An 18,815-nucleotide genomic window follows, 5' to 3' on the forward strand; every position below is an offset into this window, starting at 1 on the left:
CAATAATAAAACTAAGAGTTGTCTGCTTTTTATGATCGCTATGGGCTAGCAATTCTAATTAATGTCAGTGATAACCTATTCCTCTCCTCCAGGGCAGACCACTTCTGTCCCTATTTCTTCCTGGGTACTTGCTGGAAATGGATACCTTCATGGTGTTGTTAATCTCCAGTCCATAATGCAATCTTCTTTTTTTCCCATTGATCTGGAGAGTCAGCTACCCCACTGTGATGCAAATCTGCCATTTTGTATTTCCTCACCCATGTTTGTTTTTTGTTTTTTCCCAACAGTACTTGACATAGGCAGTTAGAGAGCTTTCATAAAAAATGGGAGCTACTTCTTCAGTTTCTCAGTGACCAAAAAATTTTTCTTTTGACTTTTAATTCTATGATTATTTTTTTAGTCCTAGAGCTCTGACTCCTCTCTTTCTTTAGAAAGATCTGTTAGCTCTACTATATGAAATATATCCCAAATCTCTTCCCTTCTCACCATTTCCACTGATACTAAATTCTCCTTCCGGATTATTGTGTTAACCTCCTAACTAGTCTCCTTCCTTACATTCTTACTTCCTCCTGTAGTCCATTTTCTAATTAGAAGCCAGATTTAAAGTTAAACTGTAAATTGATTTACAACACATTTTTGCTCAACACCCCTCCAGTGGATTTTTGTCTCATCTGGATTAAAGCGCAAGCTCTACCTTGGTTTACAAGGCTCTGTATGACTGGCTCTTGGCAGATTATCTTTGACCTCTACCTCCTAGAACTCTCTTCTCACTCATTTTACTCCAACCAACTCATGCTTTCTTAAACATGTGAAGCTAGCTTCTGCCTTAAGGTGTTTTAATTTGCTTTCCCTCTGCTTAGAATGCTCTATACCTAGATGTTTGCATGGCTCACTTCCTTACTTTGTGTCTCATCACATTGCTATCTCTCAGAAAGGACACTGTATACCAAACCTATCTTCAATGGCAACCCATTTATAGAAAATGCTGTTGGACCCTACCCATATCTTCTCAGCCTACCTCAGAAATCTGCAGCTTTGGTGGATAGTTTTCTGTACATGCAAGATAGCTTGCTGCCTCAAATATTTTTGCCCCTCAGTCAGAAGGTTTACTCAGACTACAAGTGTTTGCTGGACTTATGGGTGGGGTGGGCTGGAAGTACTACAGTTACTGCCCTAAGGAGCAACCCTCAACCAGGATTTGGGGCAGGATTTGGTAGGGGCAGTTAGGGGCAGGATTTGGTAGATAGACACTCCAGCTTTCTCCCCCATTGGTGGAACAATTCCATAGTATGTGCTACACTGTCTCTCTAAGGGTCTACAGTGAGCTGTATCTCCAGTTACCACATGGTAACCCACTCAGGCATTCTTTGGGGGGGGTGGAGATTGAAGCTCACCCACAGCTTTATTGAAATGTAATTGACAGACAAAAGTTGTATATATTTAAAGTGTACAATGTGATGGTTTGAAATGTGTATACATTGTGAAATGATAATCGAGCTAATTAACACATTCATCACCTCATAGTGGGATGTGCGTGCGTGCATGTGTGTGTGTGTGTGTGTGTGTGGTGAGACTTAAGATCTACTCTTGTAGCAAATTTCAAGTATACAATATGGTATTATTCAAGGCATTCTTTATTGGCTTTTCTCACTTCCCCACTCCCTCACCTTATTTATCAAACGGATTACTTATACCAAATCCTTATCTTGGGGTCTCTTTGGTGGAAAACCAACTAGATAGCCTTGCTCAATATTTTCTATACCTTACTCTTTTCTACTTATTATATACTTAGGAGCTTCATGAGGGAAATATCTTAGAACTTGCTGCTATGTCTTTTGTGTCTTGCACAGTGCCTGGCTTATAGGAGACTCTCATTAAATAACTTTTGAATGAATGATGAAGAATTGGGACAAAACCCCTAATTATTCACTCCCCTCTTTTGAATGATTTACTTCAAACTTAGGAGAAGGTAAGAAAAACTGGCAGCGTGATCTGACTCCAATGTTTCCAATTTAGTGAATGTCTTCTGCAGTATGTTAAGTTTTTATTACCATTATTTTATTTCAACATTACTTGAAGGTATACTATGCATTTATACTAAATATTGTTATTAGGTTATTTATAAACATTATCTCCTTTAATAATTGCAGCTTCTCTGTAAGGTAGGTTTTATTATCCATAGTCTAAAAAGATGGAAATTAAGGCTTCTGAAGGTCACAAAGTTTATATGTGGAGGAATTGGAGCTTACACACCCATGTGTCTGACTTGAAAGCCACTACTTTTCTTCACGTACCCTAACTCTTAGGCAATTATTACACTTGTAAGTTGTAACTTTTAGTTTTGTGTTAAGCCAATTCTAAAATTTAAATTGCCCAAAAGAAAGAGAGATGGTATATGTCTGGGCCCAGAAACTTTCTCCTAGTGCAAGAAAATAACTGTTACAAGAAAGGACAATTGTATGAACTAGTGTTGCAAAGATGCATGTAAAAAGAATGAATCTTTATGTCTGGGTTATGCTCTGTTCCTTTAACAGAAGAGTGAAAAGGAAGGAAAATAACTGTTAAGCTGGAAATGTTGCAACAGATCCTGATATATTAATAATTCTACTTATAATTGTATATCATGAGAGTGTCAAATGTGTCTAGTTACTACATTTGTGATGGCAGAATAATTGGGAAAATTTTACATTACATGTGAATCAAGACAGAGTGTTCCAGAATTCACTTCTAAGGTGAAGTTTGCTTCAGGCAAATAATTTTAAATCTCAGGAATGACACAGGAATTGTTCTCATTTTTCTCTTTCTAACTAAAATAGGGTATTTATTTAAATCTGGACTTATAGACTAAAAGTGATACATTTAAATGAATAATATTTCTTTTTTAATGTATTAAACAATGCTTAAAAAGAAAGCTAAACAAATTTAAATAAAAATTTCTTGTTTCCCGACTATCTCATTTTAAATTATAGAAGACAAAATTATCTCAGAGATTCAGAGCAAATAAGTATTTCAATAAAGAAACAAAAGTAATTCAATGTCATTCTTGTCCTTGTCTGGAAGATCAGTATAGAAAAGGACATTGGACCAGAAGTCAGAGACCCATGGTTAGCTCTGACTTGACATTAATAAGTATAATCTTGAATATGTCTCCTAACATTTCTTGGTTTGATATCTTGCCCTAAGATTGAACTGATGCTTTTCACAGGCTTCTCCATTTTTGACATTCTGTGACTTTATGACTGTGTTAAAGAAATGCATTAAATTGTTGATTTTAGTGGTGTCACATAAGGAAAGTAAGCACTCTAAAAATAGTATTAACTAATGTGAGAGGCAGCTATGCTCTAGCAGAATAATTTATGAAATTATAATTTTGAGATACAATTTTAATTTGGATTCTGCCACTCCAGTTGCTTGGGTGAAAAGAACATGGGCCTTGGAGTTGGAAAGACAAGATTCTAATCCCAGCTCTGACACTTACAGCTTGACCTTGATGAATTCATTTCTTATCCTCAGTTCCTCATTTCTAGGGTGGAGATGGTAATGTATGTCCTCATTAAACTGAGGGGGTTTATATTATATGAATAGTGTAAGATGAATTTTTGGAAAGCATTTTGTAGAAGTGAAAATTACTATACTGATATAAGGTATCAGTATTGATTAAAAGGAGCAAAGCAGGAGAAATAATAAAGCTTTCAGGACATTTTTGAGAGATGGTTTAAGTCCCCAAACCTTGACAAGTTTGTCTTGGGATATTGGGAAAGGACTATTGAGAAATGCCAGTTTCTCATAATTATAAAAAGTTTGACTTGTTCTATGTGGTTCAAATGGAAAATAAAATTCTTTAAAATGTTTGAAAAAATATACACTTAGTAAACTATGTGGTCTTATAAAAAACATTTTTGAGCAACTGTAGTGTTATGCACTGTTCCATACTCTTTCCAGATATAGTCTCATTTCATGTCCACAGTGACCCTGTGAAGTCTGTGTTATCGCCTTGTTCTGGATGGAGGAATATGGCGTAGAGAAGTTGAATAAATTGACCAGGGTCTTATGACTGGTAAAGAGCAGAGCCCTGATATTAACTCATGTTTTTTCAGATACAAAACTCATACTCTGCCTCTGCTTTATGCTGCCTCCATGTCAAGAGAAAAAAGTTATTTGTATAATTATCTTGAGCTCCAACCATGTGACAGGCATTGAATTAGGCAGATACATGATCCCTCTGAGTCTTCACAAAACTTCTTTTGATGCAAGTTTTATTTTAATTTTAGAGAATGTTTGTTTTCTTAAGCCTTTACTTTCTAGAATGATGGTGACACATCAGTAAATAGGTTTAAAAATCCAATGAACAAAGCAAATTGAAAATAAGCAACAAAATGAGTTTAGGGTAATAGAAGGAAAATTAATTTCCTACCATGATATGCACACATATTTTAATATATACATATGGGTTGTGTTACATATGCTACCATTTATATGCTAATTTTTTGAATGAGTGATGCAATTGTTAGCTAGAGAGAACTGAAGATTTAGAATTAATATATAGAGAGATAGGATAAATTGGGAATTGTTAAAAGACAACTGAATGGGCAATGATTTGTGGAATATTTGGCTTTACAAAACCCATTTCAAGTCATTGTCCATCTGCAGGATTAAAATAAAGTGGAGAGAACAGTTATATATAAATATATGTTATGCATTATCAGATTCAAGAATCTGCAACATGTTCAACATCATGCTAAGAATTTTTATATGTATTATCTAATTCTCAAAACAACTTTGCTATACATGAAATGTACATTTTATAATTTTTGTTTGACCAGTAAGGAAAGTGAGTCTCTGAATCGGTCATGGCTGCTGCTACTCTGTCTCCATTACCATGAAAGTAACCCTCAGTAATTGCCATTTCTCTTTTCTAAGGAAGAGAGATAAAACTGCAATCTCTTGAACTTCAGGTTCTTAAGGACTTTTGCACCGGGTCATAATTTTCATTTCTGTCCCAGTTCCTGCTGTCATTCTACATTCACACCCAAGATGGTGAATGTCTGCCAGTGTGTTAACGACTGTATTTTAGGACCAGTTACTTGCTGCTCCATCCTCCCTGCTTCCCACCTTGTTGTTCAAGCAAGGTAGCATGTACATGAACAAATCTTTTTAAAAAAGAGAGGACTATAAAAGATGCAATAGAGAACACTTCCAAGGAAGGACAGCAGAAACAAGTTGATGGCAGGATTCCTGAAATCCATCAGAGCAATTATATCATTCTACCATGTAAGCACGTATTTGTTTCTCAGACTGTCTCCGTTCCTTCCCTGTGGGCTCCTCAGAGACAGGGATCAAAGAGTATATACTTGATGTTGTTGTTACCATAGATTTCTTTTAAGAGTGCCTAAACAGAGCCTCAACAACTAATTCATGTAAGATGAAGACAACAACCTCATAAGTCCTCTGACATCCCACGCCCATTGTGAAGTGTGACACTATAATTTCTCAGGTGACCCTCATCCTATCATTGTAGACATGTCAGTAAAAGGCAAGAGCCTCCATCTTTAGGTTACTTTAAAAAAGATTGCCATGCTTATTCTGCATAGAGCTTATTCTCTTCTGGTTCTATCTCCACACTTTTCCATGGGATCTTTACTCTCAAACTCTTAGCAGAATTCTGGCCCTTCTGTCTGGATACCATTTTCTTCTCTAAACCTGGCTGTTCTCTTCTATCATGTGCCTGGATGGTCCTGTCGACATTCTTTTCTTTTCCCATTGTCACATATAAACCGTTGCTCTGTCCTCCTGCCTTTTATAAAGCAGCTCTACCTAGGAGGCTCTTGGTGTTTGGCTATGTCATATGTATAGCTCTGGATGGCTCCCATTTCCTGAACTCCGTTATTCCCTCATATTCAACAAGGATTTTGCTCTTGGCCATTATTTTCACTTCGCTTTCAACTTTTGTTGTTGTTCTAGATAATTTCCATACCCAAGTGGATGATCCATATTAGCTTCAAATCTTCCTGACTTCATGGGCTCCAATAATTTTCTTTATTCCAGCTATTTCACTACGAAGGCCATGTGGTAGCTATTGCAGGTACCACTTTAATTCCTGAAATGTTAAACTACAACAATGTTCTCTTATCCCAACCTCTTCATTCCCTTTTTGAAGTTGCAGTTTCTTTCCTTTGCCTTTTCTTCCAGTATTCTCTCCTTCATGATTTCAATTCTCTCTTTATTCAACTTAGACCAGTAGTGCATCTCTCTAGCCACTCACTCTCTTTTCAGCATGATATATGGCTTTTTTTTTTTAATGGAATCTATCCTGGATATACCACAGTCACTTAAAACACAAACCTCCAAAACTTATGTGTTTTTTTTTTTTTTTTTTTGTCATCAGGCTCATTTCTTCTGTGTTCCTTCTTTTTGGTGGGTTGTGTCACACAAGCTAGAAACTTTGGTGAGGTGATCTCTTCATTTTCATAGCCCTCTTATCCAATAAGTATGAAAACAAATCATGACTTAAAAAAAGATTTTATTTATTAATTTGAGAGAGAGAGATGCATGCACAAGTTTGGGGATGGGCAGAGGGAGAAGCAGACTCCCTACTGAGCAGAGAGCCCAACATGGGGTTCGATCCCAAGACCAGATCATCACTTGAGCCCAAGGCAGCCACTTAACAGACTGAGCAGCCCAGGCTCCCCCAAATCATTACTTCTTAATGCCTCCTACATTCCTTGCATTTTCATAATTCTCAAATTCTTATTTTAATGTTAATTCTCTTCATCTTTTGTCTATTAAATGATATTTTAACTTCTCTGCTGTAGAAGCTTTGCTTTTCTTCCTGGCTCTTTTCTTCCTTGCATTCACTTTGGCATTTGGAGCTGCTGACTACCCCTCCTTATTCTTTAAACTCCTTTCTTTTCGTTCTTAAAATGAAAGCAGGAGACAGTGATTTCTTACCTATATGACCTTTGGTCTTTATCTTCTGGTTTGATTTCTTCTTTCTGACCATTATGGCGTATCTTAACTGTTAGTACTTAGCACTCTGTCCTTAGCTCTTTTCTCTTCTCACTCTACCCTCTCTGGACAAAGCTATCTACTCATATCATTTTATCAACCATCCAAATATGATTGATCCTTACTCTGTATCTCTTGGTTGGACCTTTCTTCTGAGGCACTTCTGAGGTACTTAGACTTTCAAGCCGATCAGCAAAGACAGAATTTAACGTCCTTTCCCATAATATGCTCCTTCTTTATTCTCTATCTCAGTTATTGATATCCAAACCATCAAAGCAGAAAACTTTCTCTTTCTTACCCTTCCTATATAGACAGGTTTAAAACCCTATATCCTTGACATCTGTGAGATGTCCATCTTCACTGCTACTACCATAGTTCAGGCTCTTAATATGACTTCATATTTAGTCTTATCATATCTGCTTCCTTTGTTCCCTATACTTTAGTTCCATAGTACTACTTGAAGTTCCCAGGACAAAAGAGCCTATAATGCCCTTTGATCCACATACAGCCACCTGTAGTCCCTTGTCCCCCTGGTAATACCTAACCCTGCCCAAGATTTAGTGTATCACTTATTTTCTGAAGTCTTTTTGTATCTGTATAAAACTCACTGCTTCTTGCACTGTGTACCTCTTTCCAACATGATAATGGAAGCAAAATAAACATAATTTATTATCCTTATTTGTTGATAGGTCAGTTTTTCTTGTTGGACCAGAAATTCCTGAGGGTATAGCCATGCCTTATATCTCTGTATCTCATTGCCTAGGACAATAGGCAGCTCAATAAATGCTTGATAAACTTTAAAAACAAATGGAATAGAAGCTGTTTTTGAATATTAGATTTTTTCAATTCACCTACTACAACATAGATCACTAAAATTACATTTAACACGTTTACATTTTCATCCAAATCTCTGTAGTTTTTAATAAAGTCTCATCTTCTGAATAAATAAAGCCCCATTTAAAAATATTATAGCTTCATGATCTATAAGTGGATTTCTTCAATCCCAAGTGTGCTCTTTGGCAAATGTGTGGTTTTGCATATATTACCTAATTTCTTCTAATACTAGGAGGAAGTTTGGAAGAAATTTATATGTAATGTGTTAAAATCTTTTTGTTACATAAGTGTAGCTTATAAAACTACTCCAACAGGAAGAAGTTTTATGTTAATTTATAACATAAGGTTTGAGAAGAAGCAGTTCTCTATTATTTCAACACTCTTCAGTCTGGCCAGATGGTGGTTACTCCATTATAGGAAAGTGTAGTGGATAAATCAGTAGAAATGAGTGTGAGTTCTTCAGCTGCTGTTTCCTGGTTTTGTGACTTTGCACAAGCAACCTAAATGTCCTGAGTCTATTTCTGTGTTTGGTTATTTCACAGGGAGTTGGACCAAGTCAAGGGACATCATGCATATGAAGTGCTTTGTGTCCCACAGACTGCAGGACAAAGCTCAGTGAAAAAATATCATGAGTGGAAAGTGCATGGGTTTGGGAGTCAATAGACTAGATTCACATTTTGATTTTGTCACTTTTTTAAACTTTTTTTTAATTATGTTATGTTAGTCACTATACAATATATCATTAGTTTTTGATGTAGTGTTCCATGATTCATTGGCTAACAGACACATGAAAAAATGTTTAACATCATTAGCCATCAGGGAAATTCAAATCAAAACCACACATTGAGATACCACCTTACACCAGTTAGAATGGCAAAAATTGGGGTGCCTGGGTGGCTCAGTCATTGAGCATCTGCCTTTGGCTCAGGGCGTGATCCCAGCGTTCTGGGATCGAGCCCCACATCAGGCTCCTCTGCTGGGAACCTGCTTCTTCCTCTCCTATTCTCCCTGCTTGTGTTCCCTCTCTCGCTGGCTGTCTCTCTCTCTGTCAAATAAATAAAATAAAATAAAATTAAAAAAAAAAGAATGGCAAAAATTGACAAGGCAAGAAACAACAAATGTTGGAGAGGTTGTGGAGAAAGGGGAACCCTCTTACATTCTTACATTGTAGGTGGGAATGCAAGTTGGTACAGCCACTTTGGAAAACAGTGTGGAGGTTCCTCAAAAAGTTAAAAATAGAGCTACCTTATGATTCAGCAATTGCTCTACTGGGTATTTACCCCAGAGATACAGATGTAGTGAAAAGAAGGACCACATGCACCCCAATGTTCATAGCAGCAATGTCCACAATAGCCAAACTGTGGAAGGAGCTGAGATGCCCTTCAACAGAGAATGGATAAAGAAGATGTGGTCCATATATACAATGATTTTGTCACTTTTATGTGACTTTGGTCATATTAGTTCACAACTTAGAACATTACTTTCCTCATGTGTAACATGGGGATAATAACATCTACCTTCTCTAATTGTGGAGAAGATTAAAGGCAGCAACGCACTTATGGCATCTGGTGTCTAGTCATTGCCTCCATAACTGGTGACTAGTAGGAATGAAAGCATCCAGTTTTTGAAATCCTCCATCCTGTCTTCATGTCTTATATCCTGTAGACTTTTCACCAGTTAATCAGAATGAGTCTCTAATATGGGTTAAGCCTCAGCTAGTATCCTCTGCAGAATTAGGTTTATTAGAATTAAATGCTCCTGGAGCTGTCCACATTCCTTAAAAACAAACACATGGAAAATATTTACTGTGCCTGAAATTCTCACGATAGTAATAATTATTTAAATTTCCATTTATTACTCAGAGCCAACCACTATAATAGGCACTTTATTTACCTTATGTTCTTGAGACCTCATGTCAGTTCTTTAAGGTGGGGATGATTATCCTCTACATTTAAAAATGATGAAACTTAGTTATGGAAGTGATAAGCTTCATTTACAGACTAGAAAGGGACAGGATCAGGAATGAACTGAGGGTTTCTGGTAATAAGTCCAGTGATTTTTCTGCTACACAAGAGTGACAGGCAGGTCAAGCTCACTCTAGCACTTTGGCTATTTTTTCAAAATCAACAGCACTGCTGAGTTAATAAATTTAGCTTGACAAACGCCAGCTCTAATATGTTTCCAAGTTACTGATCTTAGCAGGAGTCTTTATCTTTGATTAAGGCTCAGCCCTGACTCAGTCATGAACCTGGAACTGGGTCAGGATGTGAACATCTGGGGCTTTATACACTTGGCTTGTTTTCCATCTTTCCATTTGGGAGTGCCATCTCACACAATCACTGAATTTGTTAACTTATTCAACATTTATGACGTGTCATCTATGTGCCTTGAAATTGTGATAGACACTAAGGATAATAGGATGTAAATCCAGCTTATCCTCAAGGAACTAAGTCTAATAGAGTAAAATAAAGATGATTACATTTTATTGTCTTTTGTGAAGTCAGCAGCATCATAATGGTGCTATGTGAAAGGCCATGGAGGATTTCTAACCAAGGATGAGCATTTCCTTGAATACTTAAAGAATAAAGTAATTTTGAGACAGAAAAAAGAGAAAAGAGGAAAAAGAATGCATGTACAAAGATATGGAGGTGTTTAACATTAGTTGCTATTCACAGGTGTGAAAAGTTTGGGGCCAGGGTTAGAACATGGGTGAGGGAGGAGTCTGGGGGGACTGGCAAAGGGTCAGCTCAGAGTGGACATTATCAGCCGAGGTAAGGTAAATGGAATTAATGTTGTGGGCAAGCAGGCATCATTGACATGTTTTAAGCATAAAATGAAAGAATCAGAGTAACAGTTTAGATAGATCCATGTGACAGAGAGTTGGTGGGTAGATTGGAGGGAAAGGTCTGGAGGAGGGATACTAGGTAGGAGTAATCTCAGTTGGAAGTACCAAAGGCCTGGTTTCAGTTGGTGGCAAGTGGTTGGAGAGAAATGGAAGATGCAATCAATCTTGGAGGCTGAATTGGCATAACTTAGTGATTTGGTGGGATGTGGCGTGAGGGACAAGGAAGTATCCTGGTGGCTTCCTAGAGTTTTGTCCTCTGTGATTGTCCTCTGTGAGGATGATGGCCTCAGTTCCTGAGACAGAGAACACTCAGTAGGAGCAGGATTCATGGGAAGATGAGGACCACAGGGGGCATTATCACAAGCCCCATGCCTGACCTTTTCACCCTTAGCCTCTCCTTGCTTCCACTGCAAGGGTTCTAGTTATTGTCCTCATCACTTCCTGACTAGTTGACTGCAGTAGCCTCTGGACTGGTCTCTAATGAACTCTGATCTCCATGAACACAGCTCTCATGGGCCACTCTTTGGCATACAAGTTTTTAGTATCTCCAAGATGCTTAGAGAAGCCTGTAATTCATGACTTTCCATAATCTCATTCTAAGGTGATCTCTCCTGGCTTGCTCTCTACCCCTTCCTCCAAGAAGCAGACTAATCTGCCATAGTTGGAATACTAGACATAAAGTAAGGCAACTTGAGAAGACGTGTGTGTGTGTGTGTGTGTGTGTGCGTGCGCGCGCACACACACATGTGCATGCTAATTTTGTCAGAAAAAGTTAAAAAAAGAACAGAACAGTACCTATTTGAGAAACTAAAAAGGTATTGTGGAGAAGGCAGGAGCCATTTTAGACCTGAAGGTATAAATGGGGGAAAAGATAGGTGACAAGGAGGAGGGAAGGCATAGCTGGCAGGGAGAACAGTGTAAGCACAAAGATGCAGACTGGGGGTATGGAAAGAGGAAGGTGCAAGGGAAGTGGCAGGGAAGAAACTGACCTGATGGGAGTAAAGGGTGAGTAGGGTAAAGTTTTTGGGTCACAGAAGGGCCAGTTTTTGCTTTGTGATCCAGTAGCATAGTTTTGAAATGTAAATATTTACATGTAGTTCTGTGTATATAACATGGTGCCTGAAAGATCAGTGAAAAAAATATTGAAAAGATAGAATAAAACTATTAAAAATTTTCAGAATAAAAATTTTCATTTTTACATTTCATAGTGCTTTACAGATTACTAGACCCTTTCCCTGAGGCCCAGAGTGATCAGTACTTTGCCAAGTTTAGACTCAACCTTGGGTCTTTTGACCCCAATTCCAGGTGTTTTCCACCACAATAAAGCTGCCTCTTGTAACATGTTTTAATGTCTAAACAATCATATACTTTTGTTGGGTAAACCAGACTATATATATATGTCTTTAGATGGATTGTGATTCATTTCTTGAGGATTTTGTTAAGCATCTCTCTATTGATCTCTTCCAGCTGAGAAGAAGCCAATAAAGAAGAAATAAAAAATAATGCCCCAAACTACAGCTATAAAGGTTCACAAATAAGGGCATACAGCTTAACACAACTAGAGAGGCAACACGAGACTTCATTACGGTTTTCCTCACAAATTGGAGTGGAGCAAAATGACTTAGGGGCACCTTGATGTTAGTATTCGAAAACTGCTTAAAGTCTCATAAGTGTAGCATTTGTTTTGGAATAACTCTATTTCTGAATCCTCTGGTCTCTCAATCCTCTTTGAAGTGAAAGATTCTGTTTCATGATGATTGTGTTGAGAACATATATTTTCAGCACTTTAAACAAGAAGTCAATGCTATGCTTGAAACAGGGTGCCAGGAGGAAATAGCTCATGCCAAATCATTGGGATTTTATTGTACAACAAAGTGGGATATATTGAGTTTAATTTTTTTGGTAATTTTAAAAGGGAGTTATCTTCTGAAAACATGTTCTTCTCAAATAATGGGGATTTGCATGGAAAAATCTAAGAGTTTGTGGAATGCCAGGAGTTACATATCAGCCATTGAAGAGACTATGCCGGAGGGTCCTTTCTGGACACAGAGCCACGTCAGATCTTTGGCAGTGGCAAGGATGTCCAGGTGTCTGTATGGGAGTTGCCAAGACCAGAGAAGAAAAAGAAAAAACAGAGTCAGAATTGTGGATACGAAGGACAACATTTTTTTACATTTAGTAACTACTGTGGTAACTACCTTGGTAGCTATTATAGTGACTATTGGGTTAGGCATAGCACTCTATATACTACCTTTCAGAGCAACTATTTTATTATCTTTATTATCACTTATTCAATCTATTTTTTAAATGAGATTATAAGCTACAAAAGTGGGGGCCATGATTTCCTTGTTCTTTTTATATTCTTAGTGCCTAGCATGGTATCTGACAAGTAGCAAGCGTTTAGTAAATATGTACTGAATGAATGAAAGAACTGCTTGGGATCTAAAGATCAGAATAACAGTAGATGGATACTCAAGGAGGTAAAAATAGAGTGTACATAAATGAGTTTTAAAACTATTTTTATAGTTCACATACCATAAAATTCACCCATTTAAAATATACAATTCAGTGATTCTTAGTATATTCATACAGTCATGCAACTATTACTGCAATCTAAGTTTAGAACATTTTCATCATTCTCTCAAAAAACTCCATAATCATTAGCAGTCACTCCTTATGCCCTATCCCTCCAGTACACATATCCTCCTGCCCTAGGAGACCACTAATATAATTTAGTTTTGGTAGTTACTATGCAACATGTCTGTCTACCTATCTGTCTGTCTGCAAACAAAGAGTTGTATCCTTCTGAAGCAGTGGATTGTCTTAAAGGAATTCTTCTGTATCTTCATGAAGGGTAAGAAGGGCCTGAAGCAAGTATTTTATCTAGAACAGTCTGTTGAGGCGCTGCTATTGGTCAGATGGTAAGGGAGAAGTATCCCAGAAGGACTGCAACAGTTCAGAAGGGAGGCAGTTGGTGGGCCGAGGGAAGTTGGTTTCAGTCGAGAAGAATCTAAACCTACCTTAGGCTTATTCAAAAACTCAATGAGTCTGAGAGCTCACACAGAATCAACAAGAACTAACACTGAGACTACGAGATACCAAAAACATGCTCTGATTTTAGATTAAGACCTTTTCCCCTGCTCCCTGAGGATCTGCTCTAAGTGGCTTGTGATCCCTGGGAGTTGTTTCAAGGAAGACAGAGGATTTGTGGGAAGAATCTTGACAGTTTAAAAGAGTTGATAGTACATCTTGAATGTTTTAGGAACATTTGAATTGAAAGAAAATCTAAGAGAAAAAAATAAAGAGGAATGTTAATTTCATTTGCTTAGCAAATATTTGTCACCTATTATGAGCCAGGTACTAGTCCAGGCACTGGAGACACAGCACTGACTAAAACAAACAAACAAAAAAAACCCAAACCCAAACAAAAACAACAAAAAACTCTTCTCAAAAACCTACATTCTAGAGCGAAATATAGACAAAAAAACCAAGATGAGTAATGAAAGTGTACATAGTATGTTAATGACAAGGTTAAAGAAAGAAGTTAAAATAGGAAAAGGGAAGAAACTGTTTAAAGAGTGGGACAGGAGCTAATTCTATATAATGACCAAGGGAGGCCTTACTGAGCCAGTGACAGTTGAGTGAAGGCCTGAGTAGGTGAGAAAGTGTGCTCTCTGGGGGGAGAAAATACCATGTTGAAGTAAATGTCCTGAGCAGAGAGGTATCTAATGTGCTCAAGAACTAGCAAGAAGGCTGGATGATTAGGAAAGGACTGAGGGGAGAGCAGAAGGAGATAGTATTAAGGAGGTCGATTTAAGATTTTTGGATTTCACTCTGGGTGAAATGGAAACCCACTTAAGTTTTTAAAATAATTTTTTTTTAAAACCAGTTTTATTGAATACTTCACGTGTAACAAAATTAAATCATTTTGAAATACACATTTTGATATAATGCCTCTCCCACCTGAGTTTCTTGACCTCTAAGTCCCTTTGAATGGAAAGATAGAAATTCCCAGTCCTCCTGTCTTGCAGGCAACACCCTCCTCTTCTTACTCTGTTTCTCTGTATTGAAGCTTGTAGTGACTCTGGAAGGTAACAAAGAGGGAGGGATCAAACCCTCAGTCAGGCTTAAAAAAAAAAAGAAAAAATATCACATAACTGGCTTAATCTTCCTAATCTTTAAAATGGCTTTGAGGTTAGATCTACTTTTCATAGATGCCTTTCCTTTCTTCATTTTTGGATGACTTGGTATCACCTCCTCACTCACTCTATCACTTCTCTGTTTTGAAGGATAGAGCTCCTTCTCCCTTGGTGATGGATAATCTCCCCTCCCCCAAACCTACACACCTTTATTTGTCATCAAATTAGGCAGTCTGCTATTCGATTAACTTGAATTTCTATTTTTCTGGTTAAGATCCATTCATTCCTTAAACTTCATTTCCATCATCACTCTTGCCAGTGGGTTCTCTTTTCAAGGCCAATTTATGTGAAGAAGTTGTTTTTATTACTTCAAATAAGTTGTTGCAAATGTGAAGATGTGTGAAAGCATTAAGACTCCTACTAAAGGGGCACCTGGGTGGCTCAGTTGGTTAAGCATCTGCCTTCAGCTCAGGTCATGATCCTGGGATCCTGGGATCGAGCCCTGAGTAGGGCTCCCTGAAAGGTGGGGATCCTACTTCTCCCTCTCCCTCTGCCTCTTTCCNNNNTCTGTCCCTCTACCCAGCTTGTGCTCTCTCTCTCTCAAATAAATAAATAAAATCTTAAAAAAAAGACTCTTACTGAAAAGAAGTGAGTTAAGGGGGAGATAATTCATTGAATGGAGGGAGATGTTGAAATAGCCTCTGTATATACTGTTAGTGGAGAGAAAATTTAGAGCAACTTTTCTGAAAGGCAATTGGCTTATATATCTCTATTTATACCCTCTGTCACTATCTCTAGCTGTATTTGTAGATTGATCTGTATCTACACATGTGATCTTAGGCAAGTCAGTTAACCTCTCTGAGCCTCTGTATTTCATCTGTAGAATAAGGTTGTTTTGAGATAGCAAAACTGTAGATATAAATCATTTAGTATAATGCATGGCTCATTTTAATCACTAATATATTTGTAATTATTATTGTTCTTATTAATGTTACTATTATTCTGGAGAATTTAGGATAATAAAAGTTGGTCAACCCAAATGGGCAACAAAGAAGCATTAGTTAAATAAACTAGGACTACTTATAAAAGAATATCAGTTTTTTGAGACAAAAATGTTGGATAACAAATGTAGTTTATGACCTGAGTTCCCAGTAGTGGCAAAATGAATGATTTAGACAAAGCTTACAGTTGAGGACACCTAGAAGATCTAGATAAAATATAAAAATAAATCTGCTTAAAGATACAGTATAGCTAAAGGGCAGTGGGAAATTAATAGCCCGGAAGTGCAGAGAAGTGAAGCCTAGAAAGTTGAGCCTATCATTTGGGACTACTTTTCCCTAAAGGAATTTGTTTTTTCCGGGAAATTGTTAAGACCTAGAAGTCAACCACTTTTTTTTTAAACAAAGACTCTATTTTTTTAAAGCAGTTTTATGTTCACAACAAGTTTGAGAGACTTCCCATCTAGCCCCTGTTCCCTCAACTCATGTGTAGTCTTTCCCATTAACAACATCTTTCATTAGATGATTTTTTTTTTAACCAAGGATGAACCTACATTAACACATCATAATCACCCAGAGTCTATATGTTACCTTAGGGTTCACTCTTGGTGTTAGATATTCTGTACATTGGAAAAATGTATAATGACATACACCCATTACACAGTATTCTGATATCATACAGAATTTTCCCCCACCCTAAAAATCCTCTGTGCTTTGTGTATATATCTCCCCTTACTCATGCCCTGCCCAGTGACAACCATTGATCTTTTTATTGTCTCTGTAGTTTTACCTTTTCTAAAGTGCCATATAGTGAGGATCCTACAATATGCAGCCTTTTCAGATAGGCTTCTTTTGTTAGTAATATGCATCTAAGAATTCTCCATGTCTTTTCATGGCTTGATAGCTCATTTCTTTTTAGCACTGAATAATATTTCATTGGATGTACCACAGTTTGTTTATCCATTCACCTAATGAAGGACATCTTCTTCGTTGCTTCCTAATTTTGGCCATTGTGAATATAGTTTCTATAAACACTCATGTGCAAGTTTTTGTGTGAACATAAGTTTCTGATTACTTTAGGTAAATACCTAGGAGTTTGATAGCTGTATCATATGGTAGGAGTATGGTTAGCTTTATGAGAAGCCACCAAACTGTCTTTAAAAAGAAGCTGTACCATTTTTCATTCCCACCAGCAATAAATGAGGGTTCCTGTTGCTCTGCATCCTTAGTAGCATTTAATGTTGTCAGTGTTCTGGATTTTGGGCATTCTAATGGTTGTGCAATGGTATTTCATGGTTGTTTTAACTTATATTTTCCCTGATGACACATGGTGTTGAGTATTTGCTTATCTGTCATCTATCTTCTTTGATGTGGTATCTATTAAAGTCTTTGGCAATCTTTTAATTGAGTCATTTGTTTTCTTATTGCTGAGTTTTATGAGTTCTTTCTAGATTTTGGATAATAGTCTTTTGTCAGATGTGTCTTTTGGAAATATTTTCTTCCAGTCTGTGGCTTGTCTTCTAATTCTCCTATTATTTTTTACAAAGCAGAATTTTAAAATTATAGCAAAGTCTAGCTTATCAGTTATTTCTTTCATGGATTGTGTTTTTGATGTTGTATCTAAAATGGCCTCACCATTTCCAAGGTCATCCAGGTTTCCTCCTTTGTTATCTCCTAGGTATTTTATAGTTTTGCATTTTACATTTAGGTCTCTGGTTCACCCTGAGTTAGTTTTTGTGAAGAGTTGTAAGATCTATGCCTAGATTCATCCTTCCTTCCTTCCTTCCTTCCTTCCTTCCTTCCTTCCTTCCTTCCTTCCTTCCTTCCTTTTTCCTCTTTCTTTCTTTCTTTCTTTCTTTCTTTCTTTCTTTCTTTCTTTCTCTTTCTCTTTCTTTCTCTTTTGCATGTAGATATATAATTGTTCCAACACCGTTTGTGGAAGAGGCTATCTTTGCTCCATTGAGTTCCTTTGCTCCTTTGTTAAAGGTCAATTGACTATTTCTGGGTCTGTTTCTGGGAGATATATTTCTGTGCTCTCTACTATGTTCCATAGATCTATTTGTATATTATTTTGCTAATACCACACTCTTTTGATTACTACAGTTGTGTTTTGTTTTGTTTTTAAAAGAGAGAGTGTGTATGCGTGCATGAGTGGGGGGGGTGAGCAAAGGGAGGGGAAGAGAGAGAATCTTAAGCAGGCTACATGTCCAATGCAAAGCCCAACTTGGGGCTTGATCTTATGACTCTGAGATCATGACGTGAGCCAAAATCAAGAGTCAGACGCTTAACCAACTGAGCCACCCAGGTGCCTTCACTGTAGCTTTCTAGTAAGTTTTGAAGTCAGGTAGCATGAGTCCTCCGACATTGCTGTTCTTCTTCACCAAGCACTATTTTAGGGCCCTGTAAGTCTTATACTCTTATTTCTGGACAGTAACCATAAATAAGTGGAAGGAAAACCAAGTTTGGCCTTGAAAAACAGAGACTAAAATCCAAGCTCTGTTATACACAATAATCTTCTTTTGTTTTAGTTTCCTCATCTTTAAATCAGAATAACATGGTATATAACACAGGACTAGGTCCTTTTAAATGATTAAATATTTGTGAAAATTTTTGGTCTGATGCCTAGTACATTAAATTCATTTTCCCCTTTCAATTAAATTATTATAAAGGCATAGGAAAAATGTAAGTTAGTCAACTGAAACTGTAACTGAAGATTGAGTAAAGGTCATCAGAATGATTTACCACATTGACTTTTCCTTCTAAAGATAGTACATTAATTCAGATTATGCTTTACAAATTATATATGTTATGTTTTGTATAACCACTAAAATAATACAAAATTGTACACCTGTGTGGGGGAAATGAAATGATGAGATAACTAATCTAACAGAATCAAGAAAAAGAGATAAATGGGAACATGAAATCAGCAGAACAAACATAAATCACTTTGCAATTAGGCCCACATCTATCAGTAATTATTTTCAATATAAATGC

This window comes from Ursus maritimus, unplaced genomic scaffold (assembly GCF_017311325.1).
Source record: "Ursus maritimus isolate PB19 unplaced genomic scaffold, ASM1731132v1 scaffold_16, whole genome shotgun sequence".
Lineage (NCBI taxonomy): Eukaryota > Metazoa > Chordata > Mammalia > Carnivora > Ursidae > Ursus > Ursus maritimus.